Genomic DNA, 12,985 nt, shown 5'->3' with positions numbered 1-12,985 from the left:
CAAGTTTGAAATACGGGCACCATAGTGCCAATATTCATTACATCAACTACAAAAATGATACACAGTTAGAGATAGCATCATTATAATCAGCCAGTCAGAACCTCTCCATAGACCCCTTACACAACAGCCTTTCTACAATATTGGCTGCGAATATAGAACAGTGGTCGCAATGGTGATCTATACAGTTACAGATTATGTCAGTAATGTCACAGGAGGTGACATGGCATCAATGAAATTGGAGCTGGGGCAGCAAAGAGCCACCAGATGTTCTGAGGGCTGGAGAAAAATGCCTTCTAGTGAGCTACTGTAAGAGCTCAACCTGTTTAGCTTATCAAAAGAAGATTGAAAGGTGACTTCATTGAAGTGCTGAAGTGCCTTAATGGAGAGAAAGGACTGGGTATTAAAGGGCTCTTGAATGGAGCAGAGAAAGGCCTAACAAGACCCAATGGCTGGAAGATGAAAAGAGACAAATTCATATTACAACTAAGGCACAAATAGTCAACAGCGATGATGATTCACCACAGGAACAAGCTACCAAGGAAAATGGTGGATTCTCCATCTCTTGATGTCATTTCATGAAGACTAGATGCCTTTCTGGAATGTGTTTGCCCCAAAAGTAGCTCTTGTGTCCTACAGGAGGCCTGTGATACGCAGGGGGTCAGATTAGATGCTCTAATGGTCTCTTCTGGCCATAAAGTCGACTCATTTCTGAAAAACTGAGTGTAGCACTGGGAGCAGCGTCTGATGTTTCCCTGTCTAGCCGGCTTGCTGCCTAGAATGAACGCTCCTGGAGTGGGGTGATCCACAGGGAGTAGCTCAAACCTCCAAAGTGCCTGGCCAGGGGCAGGACATTAGCCCAGCAAGGGAGGGGTGTGGCAGTGACATCACAAAGGTCTTTTGCAGGACCTCAGCCTATTGGTCCAAGGTGGTGGGGAGGTGGTGACCTCACAGAGAGATGCTGACATCAGCCAGGCAGGACCGGGGCGAGGGGCCAGGGAAACCTCAGAGACCCCTGTGGCTTTGCTGCAGCAAGTCTCCTTCTCCAGGTCTCTCTTTGAGGACTGAGGGAGTCCCCCCCCCACCCTGCTCAGTGTATCCAGCAAATACCAGGGTGGGGGGACAAAGAGAGAGCCCCTTGTCTCTCCCAGCAGATCCATCACACACCTACTAGCCACTGACTGATACAGGAGATGGAGCCCCTAGCAGGGTCCAGGGAGAGCTCCCTGGTAGGAAGCCCAACACCCTCCCCATGGTGAGGAGCGGGATATGAAGGGAGAGGCAGCTCCAATAAGCCTGACTCATGGGTGCCCCCTTCATATCTCACAGCAGCCGCTGGTTGGTGAGCTCAGGCTCCAGCACTGGGAGTCTGGTCAGTTTGACTAGCCCCATGTAGGTGGGCTATTTTCTTTCTTCACAAATTAGGGCATTTCCACCTCCCAACCTCCTGGGTCTGTTCCTAGAATCTAGGTCACTTATTAAATAACTCCCAGCAGGTTTGCCACACCCTGGCGTCCTCCTTTCCCCACCCTGTGCATTTCCTGCCCCGCTCCAACCTCCAGACCAGACTGTGCAAACCTTCCCATCTCCGGTGTATTTGCTCTCCCTCTCCTCCAGCAGGAACCCACCAGCAACCCCCCGATAATCTCTACCTGAGTTGGCTCCACTGCAGCCATTTCTCTTCCCTGTCCCACGCCAGGCTGGGATGAGCTGGAGCAAAACATGGACATCATTCTGCAGCCTGTCTGGGGGAGAAGGGCAGTTGTGGGCATTTCAGAACCGGTTTTAGTTAATTTCACATCAGAATTCCCCCAGGCCTTTTCCCTACAGACAGACACCCTAGATCCTACCATGCTGGGAAATGCTCAATCTGTTTATTACAATGTAGACCTGGTCCCTCCTGCCAGGCTAAGCCCACAGAGACATTTATAACCTCCCTTCTCCCTCCCCTCACCCCATAACAAAGTCTTTGAACAGAAGGCTAGAAAAGAGCAGAACCAAAGGAGTCACTGTGGGGGATTCCCTCGGACACTGACCGCACAGCAGCCACACCCCAGCAGAGGGAATATGGAGTCAGGAACTGGCTTTTCCTCTGTCTAATCCTTGTTTTGTTCACTGGAAAGTGGTTCTGCCCAGGGATGCAGCAATACATGTGTCTGGGTGGACTAGAGAGCTGGAAATCTCTCCCCGCCTCATTTCTCCCACTGCCCCTTTCAGACTCTCTTTCCCCGTCCTCTCTCCCTGCCCCTCTGGCTGGGACAGTCCCATTCCTGGGGGCTTTGCTCTCCCATGGCTGGATTTTCTCCTGGCAGTTGCTACTGGGAGGAGAAACGAGGAGGGGCTGTTTGTGCAGAGTCACTTTCTTGCCAGTCCCCAGCACTTTCCCTGAGGTCTGTCAGTTACCTGGAGACTCTGGCTCAGAATTTAGTATTAACAGGGCCCAGGGCTGCCCTAGGGGGCTAGGACCAGCTGGAGAAAGTCATCCCCTGGGCCGGGCAGAGAAGCAGCTTTAATTCAGGTCACTTCCCAGCACAGAACCCCACTGGGGGAGCAGCAGCTGCTAAGCCTGGTCTCCCAGATCACAATGGAGGCTGCAGCCTCTGACCCAGGAAGCTGAACCCCAGTATCCTGAGAAGAGAGGGACAGAGCGTCTGAGCAGCTTCCCTCCTTTAGCTCTCTGGGGAGAGCAGCTAACGAGAGCCCCTCCTCACAGGGAGAATTGCTGGTCTCATTAGCCCCACTGTCCATCTGGAGTCACTCCTTGTCTTTCCATACAGTGACTCTGGATTAACATTGGTCTCAATGAAAACAGAGTTCAGAAAGAATGAGTCCAGAACGCTAGGGAAGGGACCATTGTGCGGCAGTGCTGACCCCCCCCCCCTCATCCCCCAGATCCAGGACAAGGACTGGACAATCTAGGACAATGGAACTGGAAGTTCCTGCAGTTTTCAAGAAGGGAGAAGAGCAAAAATCTGTGATTTCACCTCACAGGGTTTGATAAGTGGATAGAAAGTTATCACGGTGACTGGGCCTGGCCGGATAATGTCGGGCAGTGCTTGGAGCCAGGATTCTGGCATAAGCTAATCAGGGAGAAGAAGTGAGGTCAGGAGCAGCCCCCAGAGCCCCAGCCAGCCCCCCCCCCAGATATTCCCTGGGACCCAGCCCCCAGAGTCCCTGGCCAGGGACCTCAGATACCCCTCAGAGCCCCTCCGGCCAGACAACCCCCACCAGACCTTCATTGCCAGGTTGGGAATCCCAAAGGGTTCCCCCCACCAAGAGACCCCAACAGCCAGAGACCCCCCAAAAGGGACCCCCACTGGGAACTCAGTCCCTCACTGCCTGCCTAGGATCCCCCCCCGCCCTCCAGCAGGATCTGCCCTGCCCTTTGCCTGGCACCCCCTGCGGGATCCCCTGGTGCTTTACAGGGGCACCCCCTGGCCTAGCGCCGGGGATTCTCCCACACACACTCTGTGCACTGGGCACGGCAGCGATCCCAGGAGTCTGCGGGGGAAGCCCAGACAGAGCCCCTGGCACAGCACCAGGCTCCCTCTAACCCCCTGTCCCGCCTCCCCAAGAGACGCCCACCCCGGCTGTTCTGCAGCCAACAGGCCCCCAGCGATACCCACCTCCAGGACCCACAGCCTCAGGGCTGGGCACATCACAACCACCCCCTGAAACCCCAAATCTCCAGAACCCACCACCCTCACTAGGGTACCCCCTGCCCAGCCACCCAGAGGCCTCCCCCACCACAATCCCCCTTCAGCTGCTATCTCCCCCCACAGCCCCACCCCCACCCAGCAACACTGTTACCTCACAGTGCCGAGAAGTGGATAGAAAGTGACCACCGCCCCCTGCTGGCCAGTCAGACAGGCAGAGGGAGCCCTGGGGGATGCCTCTTGAACAGGAGAATGGAAAACCTGGAGGGACAAAATAGATAAGAAATGTCCATGGCCTGTCACTAGCAAATAATGGCCACCATGGATCCACCCCAGAGGTGGCTGCATCTTAGCACTGCTGGAAGCAACCCCTCACAGAGGCCATTTGCCATGGGGTTTAGGATACTTCTGGACCCACACTGCACTCAGAGTGACCTCCTCATCCCGTGCCAGCTGGAGAAAAGAAAAGGGTCCAGCCAACTCTCCCGTTACCAGCTGGGAACCACTGATCCCCAAACGGGGAGGCCTCTGGCTTTGATGGGTATTAAATATCTGGCTGGTCTCTTTCTTCGGCAAAAATTTTAACAGAGGTAAAGGAGGGACCAAATGATTCACAAAGGAGTCGGGAAAGATGATCTCTGGACAATTTAACCCCCTAAAACATCCAGGATGGAGAAGAACTCAGGGCAACAGGTTCCCTCGAAGGAAGAAGTTGCTGGGATTTAGAAACATGGGGAACAGCCCCAAACCCGAGAGGATTTTTAACTGACATTTGATAATGAGATAGGAAGAGGCAAAACCTGAGCTTTGAGAGCAACGTTCAGAAATGAAAGAGAAAGGGTGGAAATCTGAGAGATTTTGGATCCATTTTGCAAATTATAGAGAGGAAAGTGGAAAATCAGAGGGATTTTATATCAGTTGTTGATAGGAGGTAAAATCGGAGTGCTTCACATCAATATTTGATAAATGAATAAAGAGGAAATGGGCAACATTTGCAAACATTTTATATCCAGGTTCAAGAATCTGAGAAAAGGTGTAAATCTGAGATTTTCTTGGTATTTTATAATTAGAGAGACGGGGAAATCTCAGGGCATATTCAATTAGAAACAGACAACTAGAGAGAAGTGAGGCAAATGTTTAGGGTATTTTATATGAATCTTTGAGATTTGCACAGAAAATGTGTCACAAACTGCGTATTTGATAACATGAGAGAAAAACACCAAGATCTGAGGGGATTTTATATTGCTGTTAACGAACTAGTGGAAAAGGGGGACTGTTGGACTGGATTTTATACGACTGTCCAATACATAAATACAAAGTGATGGTTGCCCCACCCCCACCATTCCCATGGGCAGCAGGGAGCCCTTTGAGAAGCTGATTAAAAGGGAGGGGGAGGGGGAGCTGAAAGGTCCCTGGATAAAGGAAGGGGGCAGCAGTGGGGGACAGGCGGGTGACTGGCAACCAATGGTTGGGGGCAACTGTGTTGGTAGTTGGGGGCAACAACTGGGATTGGGAAACGGGGGTCTGGGCAGTCCCCACGGGGGACACGTGCGCCTCCCTTCCAGTGATGAGCTGCTAAAATCTTAACAACCGGTTCCCTATGAAAAGTTCTGATTTAAGAGATGTGCCACAGGATGGATTTTTTGTACCAATAGGGTTACCATATGTCTGTATTTTCCCGGGAGGAATTTTTAAAATTTACCACCCAGACAGCGATTTAAGAACCTAAAAGCCTGACATCTCTGGGAAAATACAGATGTATGTTAACCCGACCTACAGTTCTTTTTTACAAAGATGGGCCTGAACTAGAAATGAGCTCCTTTTCACATGTGTGGGTCCCCGCCACTCCCTGGGGTGTGCTAGGGTGACCAGATGTCCCAATTTTATTGGGACAGTCTCAATTTTGGGGTCTTTTTCTTATATAGGATCCTATTACCCCTCACCCTCTGTCCTGATTTTTCACACTTGCTGTCTCGTCACCCTCGGGTGGGCACATGTGTGGGTCCCAGCTGCTCCCTGCCCCCCTCATTGAAGCAGATGTGCAGGGTTAGTGCCCTGAGAACTGCAGGGCACCAGTGGCCATGGGGCTGGCTGCAGACAGGGGCGTGGGGCAGGGCTCGCTGGAGGCAGGGAGTGTGACACGGGCTGGCTGCAACAGGAGCTGGCTGTGGGCAGGTGGTGCAGACAGGCTGTGGCGGGGAAAGGGGCTGTGGCAGGGGTTGGGGGGGTGGCAGGGGCTGCGGGCAGGGACTGTGGCAGGAGGCAAGCGGGGTGGCAGGGGCTGTGGCAGGACGGATGGCAGGGGCTGGCTCTGGCCAGGGGGTGCAGACAGGGGCTGGCTGGAGGCGGGGGCGGCAGAGGCTGCGGGTGGGGGTGCAGACACTCACACAGGGGGAGCAGCTGGGAGCAGGAGGTGGCTGTAGGCAGGGGCTGCGGGCGGGGGCTGCAATGGGGGTGGCAGGGCAGGGGGTGCAGACAGGGCTGGGGGCAGGGGTGCAGACAGGGGGTGGGGGCAGGGCAGGGGGTGCAAACAGGGGGCTGGGGGCAGGCAGGGGGTGCAATGGGGGTGGCAGGGCAGGGGGTGCAGACGGGGGCTGGGGGCCGCGCAGGGGGTGCAATGGGGGTGGCAGGGCAGGGGGTGCAGACGGGGGTTGGGGCAGGGCAGGGGGTGCAGACAGGGGGCTGCGGGCAGGGGGTGCAATGGGGGTGGCACGGCAGGGGGTGCAATGGGAGGTGGCAGGACAGGGGTGCAATGGGGGGGGGGCAGGGCAGGGGGTGCAGACAGGGGGCTGGGGACAGGACAGGGGTGCAATGGGGGGGTGGCAGGGCAGGGGGTGCAGACAGGGGCTGGGGGCAGGGCAGGGGGTGCAATGGGGGGCAGGGCAGGGGGTACAGACAGGGGCTGGGGGCAGGGCAGGGGGTGGAATGGGGGGTGGCAGGGCAGGGGGTGCAATGGTGGGCAGGGCAGGGGGTGCAGACAGGGGCTGGGGGAGGGTGGCAGGGGCTGGCTGCGGCGGGGGAGGGGTGCAGGCAGGGGGCTCTGGGCGGGGGAGGGGCGCAGACACTCACACGGGGGGGGGGGGGGCTGGGAGCAGCAGGAGGCAGCCGGGCACCCACCAGGCAGCAGCAGGAGCCCCAGGGCCAGAGCTCAAAAGAGCAGCAGCAGCAACAGGGCCAGGAGGCAGCTCACATGGCTCCCGCAGCGCAGCGCCCCCCGCTGGCCGGGAGGAGGAATTGCACCTTCCCAGCCAGAGCCCATCCAAGCGACCCGGCTCCAGCTCCCCCCTGCCCCCTGCCCTGCCCTGGCAGAGACCTGGCATCTCCTAGACTATCAGGGCTGGAAGGGACCTCAGGAGGTGTCTAGTCCAACCCCCTGCTCTAAGCAGGACCAATCCCCAACTAAATCCCCAAATGGCCCCCGCAAGGAGTCAGCTCCCAGCCCTGGGTTTAGCATTTTTGGGTGGACCTCCCACAGTGGGAGCTGCAGAGCCCTCCTCCATGACAACAAGGACCTGAGTCTCGTCCCGGTCAATAACTCCCCTCCTCAGCCAATCAGGGATAGAGACTGAGGATGGGAGGCTGAGGGTTCTCACCAGGGTGGACCAGGTCACTGGTGGGGATCATTGCCCGAGCACTATTTCAGCCCCACATTTTTGGGTGGACCTCCCACAGTGGGAGCTGCAGAGCACTCCCCTGCAACACACACACACACCCCTCCTGGTGTTGGGAGGGGAACAGGAGAAAGAACAAAATAAGCAAGAGAAGAAGAGAAAGGAGGGAGGGAGGGAGGAAAAGGGGAAACAAAAAGGACAAACCCTAATGTCCCCAGTGATTCTAAGGGACAGAATCCCAGGTGCGCAATAAAATTCTGCCTCCTTAAGCTCGTGTTTTCCATGCCTAGAATTCAGCTGTCACCAGATGGATCAGACTGAACAGGTTTCAAACCTCCAGGAGGCTCTTACCTTCTAAACAGGGACGGCTGTTTTCTAGTAAAATCACTAAAAGGGAGGGAGAAAACTCGAAAGAGGTTCCTCCTGGCGCTCACGTCCGTGAACCCGAATACTCCCTCAGTCCTCAGAGAGAGACCTGGAGAAGGAGACTTGCTGAAGCAAAGCCACAGGGGTCTCTGAGGTTTCCCTGGCCCCTCGCCCCGGTCCTGCCTGGCTGATGTCAGCATCTCTCTGTGAGGTCACCACCTCCCCACCACCTTGGACCAATAGTCTGAGGTCCTGCAAAAGGCCTTTGTGATGTCACTGCCACACCCCTCCCTTGCTGTGCCAATGTCCTGCCCCTGGCCAGGCACTTTGCAGGTTTGAGCTACTCCCTGTCGATCACCCCACTCAAGGAGCGTTCGTTCTAGGCAGCAAGCCGGCTAGGGAAACATCAGACGCTGCTCCCAGTGCTACACTCAGTTTTTCAGAAATTAGTCGACTTTATTGCCAGAAGAGACCATTAGAGCATCTAATGTGACCCCCTGCATATCACAGGCCTCCTGTAGGACACAAGAGATACTTTTGAGGCAAACACATTCCAGAAAGGCATCTTGTCTTCATTAAATGACATCAGGAGATGGAGAATCCACCATTTTCCTTGGTAGCTTGTTCCTGTGGTGAATCATCCTCGCTGTTGAATTTTTGTGCCTTAGTTGTAATATGAATTTGTCTCTTTTCACCTTCCAGCCATTGGGTCTTCTTATGCCTTTCTCTGCTCTATTAAAGAGCCCTTTAATACCCAATCTTTTCTCTCCATTAAGGCACTTCAGCACTTCAATGAAGTCACCTTTCAATCTTTTGATAAGCTAATCAGGTTGAGCTCTTTGAATAGCTCACTAGAAGGCATTTTTCTCCAGCCCTCAGAACATTTGGTGGCTCTTTGCTGCCCCAGCTCCAATTTCACAACATCTTTTTCAAACGAGGACACCAAAACTGGAGGCAGTATTCCAGTATCAGTCTCTCTGATGCTGTGTCACCTCCTTTGACGTTATTGACATAATCTGTAACTGTAGAGATCACCATTGCGACCACTGTTCTATATTTGCAGCCAATATTACAGAGAAGTGGTCGTGTAAGGGGTCTGTGGAGAGGTTCTGATTGGCTGATTATAATGATGCTCTCTCTAGGTGTGTATCATTTTTTGTAGTTGACATTATGAATATTGGCTCTATGCTGCCTGTATTTCAAACTTGTGCTCTGCTTCAGGGAATGATACCTTTGTTTAATTGATGAAAACATAAACTAGACACTTAGAGGACTGGAACTGATTTCAGCTGATGGACAGGTTTGCTAGGTTTTTTTTGCATTTGGACAGCGAAATGTTGAGTGTTCACATTCATTTCAAGCATCCTCGTATGGTGGAGCTCCTGAACATAATGGAGAATGGAAATGAAATTTTTTTTCTTTAAGAGGGCACCTGGGTTTGAACAAAGGACCACTTGATCTGCAATCAAACACTTTACCCCTGAGCTATACCCCCATTACAACAGGAGTATGGAATCGTGATCTCCAGGACTTTGAAGGACAGACCCTGCTTCATCGAGCTCCTTTGCCATTCCCAGACCACAGGTGGTTTTAAAAATGGGGTTTGATTAAACTTCTTCAATGTGGTAAACACCACAGCTTGCACCCCCACTGCTATAGCTTCTCCCCATGACAGAGCTGCCACCTCCTGGGGAAGTGGATTGACTACACCAACAGGAAAACTCTCCCCCCTCAGCATGGAGCAGTGGTTCTCAAGCTATGGGTCAGGACTGCAAAGTGGGTTATGACCCTGTTTTAATGGGGTCACCAGGGCTGGCATTAGACTTGTTAAGTCCTGGGGCTGAAGCCAAAAGTCTGAGCTCCCCCACTCAGGGCTGAATCCCTCAGGTTTTGGTTTTGCCCTCCCCCCACTGGGGCTCAGTCTTTGGCACTCCCCCCCCTCCCCGAGTGGAGGGGCTTGGTCCCTCTTTCCAGGGCTACGTATTAAGTTATTTTGGCAGAAGGAGGTTGCAGTGAAAGGACGTTTGAGAAACCCTGGCACAGAGCATCTCCATTACTGAGCTGCAGCAGCATAGACTCACTGTTTGAAACATTGACCTGGCCTTAGCCTCTGAATATGTCCAGGCTTGGCTCCCTGTGGCACTGTTGTGATCGGACCCTGGAAGTGCAGCCATGGAGACACCACACACCAGCCTTGCCTAGCTGGCAAGGATCAAACTTTCACAGAAAGACACCCACGGTTTTCTAGCCCAGCTACCTAAGGCCTCAGCCACAACCACTTAACACAGTAGCCTTTCTACACTCTGGTTCTGTTCTCACTGAAGGGTCATTACAAATTGTTTGCTCAGACCAGCTTCCCCAGCACACTCACTGCTGTGCAGCTCTGTACGTGTGGCCATGGCTGAACAGCCAGAGTTCCTGCCCATTTCCCTACTGGCTGGAGCATGATTAGAGTGTGTTTGTGGTTAATGATGTTGCTGTAGATTGTTCATTCCCTGCCTTGGCAATTCAGACAGTCCCTTTTCCCGTTGTATCGCCAGCACCTCTGGGAGTCCAATAACAGAGGCAGGTTTTCTCTGGGCACTGAGATTTTTGAGGGCATTGGTGGCTCCTTTCTTTCCTCACCCTGGAGTAAACTCAGCTTTTTATTCCACCCTTGCTGACTCATGGAATAACAACAGCAGCATGAAGAGGAGAGTGAATATCTCACTGCCAGGGGGAAGGTGGACGCATCCCCTCTGTCTGACCATTGCCATTGCAGGAGAGAAGGTTTCATTGGAATCGAATGCCCTGGCTCAGACAATAGACAGAGGGAGGTTTTGCTGTTCATGGATCTGTGCAAAGGAAATTGTGTGTCTGTGTGAAAATGAGGAGGGATATGAAATGCCCACATGGTGGTGCCTAAGGCAAAAGGGAACCCTAGAGGATTAGAATAGGATAAGTTCTCAAGTAACATGTTTCTTACTTTCACCATCTGTTAGTTTTGATGATTATCGATGGAAAGATTTTGCCATTGGGTTGTGTGTTTACACAAAAATTGTGCTCTCCAGAATGTCAACTTCCCACAGAGCTGGGATCCTTCCCTTGTTTCCCCCCCAGACCACTGCCCCACCCCCACTTCTGGGGTCCCCTTCCAACACTGTCCAACTCCCCTGCTGGCAGGATCCCTTCCCATTCCTTTCATTTCCTGCCTCCCCTCTGAGCAAAAGCTCTGCATTATTCCCACACTGGGAATTGAACCCAGGCCACCTGGGTGAAAACCAGGAATCCAGATCATGAGACCATATGGGACTTGTATAGTCAATAGCACATTTACACATTCACACCCAATAATTCAAAGTAGCCATTCAAAAAAACTTCAAAAACAGACTTCAAAGAGAAATTGCAGAGTTACAATTGATTTGCAAACGTAACACCATTAATTTGAGCTTGAATAAGGACTGGGAGTAGCTGACTCACGACAAAAACAATTTTCCCTCTCTTGGTATTGACACCTCCCCATCAATTATGGGGAGAGGACCACATCCACCCTGACTGAATTAGCCTTCAACACTGGTTCTCCCCTTGTACGGTAACTCCCGTCACTTCATGTTCCAATCTATATTTATGCCTCTATCTGCAATTTTCACTCCATGCATCTGAAGAAGTGGGCTTTTTACCCACGAACGCTTATGCACAAATAAATCTGTTAGTCCTTAAGGTGCCACCGGACTCCTCATTGCTTTTAATTCTAAGCTGATCTTAACCCTTTCAGTACCCTTACAAACTCAGATGCTTCTCACCACAGGCTGGCTGGTGGCTTCTCAGCCAGGCTCTCCCCTTTCATCAGCGCTTCAGGTGCTTGGTGTGGGGGTGTCTGTAGACGCAGGTGGCAGAGAGAGATAAAGCCTGGCGAATGTCTCTCCTTTTATCATGTCCTTTCTTCCCTCATGGCTTTGCCCCCCCTCCCCCCTTCAGAGTCAGGTGAGCATCACTGCGTCTCTCCAAGCAAGTCTGAGCAATTCCCCTGGGGTGTCCTCATGCAGGTGAGTCATTGCATTGTAGCTCCCTTGCTGGGCAATGGCTGTCGATGGGTTGTTTGACACCCTGTCCGGGTGTTGGTTACTTTCCTTGCTGTTGCCACTGGGGAGCTAATATTTGGCTGACTCCACCACCTTACAGCACAGTGACAACCACACTGCACAATTCTCATAACTTCATATGCATGAATGGTCTACATCTATGGGTAGAGAAATGACTTTCAGCAGATCATATCCTTTCCCTGATACCTTACAAGTCATGCTCTCTATGTAAGATCACGAAGACATGAAAATGAGGATTATGGGGGTTACAGCCGCTCCCCCAAAGGTATAGAATGTCACACTGAGATTCTGTGTTCATTTGTTCTGTAACAGCATTACAGAGATCCAATGACTGACCAATGGCATTTCCAAATGCTAAAATAGCAAGCGATGTCGGTCTCTCATTGGCCATCAGCGACTGAAGATGTGGTTTAACGAGCCGGAGCTTCAAGGCGAGGGTGGCTCTGTCCACTGCCTTCCGTTGCGCTGCTGGGCCCCAAGTCCCTGGTGGCCAATATGTGACGCTGGGAGAAGAGAGTGGGGTGGCAAGTGGCGGCAGGACTTTTGCCACCAAGGTCTAGCTGCCCAACTTCCTCCTGGTACTGCTGGCCCCCCGTCGCCTTCAGGTAACCCAGGAACTAAGGCAGGAATAGGGCGAGGAAGCAAGTAAAGCCGAGCAAGGAAGGCAAAAGTGAATCTTGTCTTCATGGGCCACTCGCAATGACGTCCTTTTTCTGTGCCACAGCTGACAACAACATCCCAGACAGAAAAGCAGGAGGTCAAAAAGAAACTGAGCAGCTGCTGAAGTAGTTCAGTTGGGAGCGTGCTAGACTAACAGGCTCTTCTGTCCCTCTGTGTGCACGGGTGGGATGTTTTCTGAAAGTGCAGCAGTTCCTTTAACTGCCACGAGTCCCTCATTTCAGGCTATGCAGCAGGAAAAGACAGCATGGGCTTCTGCACCGAGTTGGCCCACCTGACCTTTCATTCTTCTCTTGCTCTTTGTCAGCAAGGGGAAGAAAAAGAAGCTCTCCCTCAAGCTTGAGTCACAAGGGCGACGTAAGGACGACTTCCTGAGTGCCCGCTCCAGTCCTCTGCTCTGCCAGCTGACCTATTGAAGGGTTGTCACCACTTTCTCCAGGTTTGTCCATCGGTCTGTGCCAGGGTGAGCAACAGCCAAGTAGATGGAGTTTCTGTAGTGTAGTGGTTATCGCATTTGCCTAACACACAAAAGATCCCTGGTGCAGAAACATGCTGGCTTCCTTTTCCCAGATCCCCTTGCTGTTCAGGAAGGCCT

The sequence above is a fragment of the Mauremys mutica genome, unplaced genomic scaffold (assembly GCF_020497125.1).
Source record: "Mauremys mutica isolate MM-2020 ecotype Southern unplaced genomic scaffold, ASM2049712v1 Super-Scaffold_100116, whole genome shotgun sequence".
In the NCBI taxonomy this organism is placed as follows: Eukaryota; Metazoa; Chordata; order Testudines; family Geoemydidae; genus Mauremys; species Mauremys mutica.
This window is presented reverse-complemented; position numbering follows the sequence as displayed.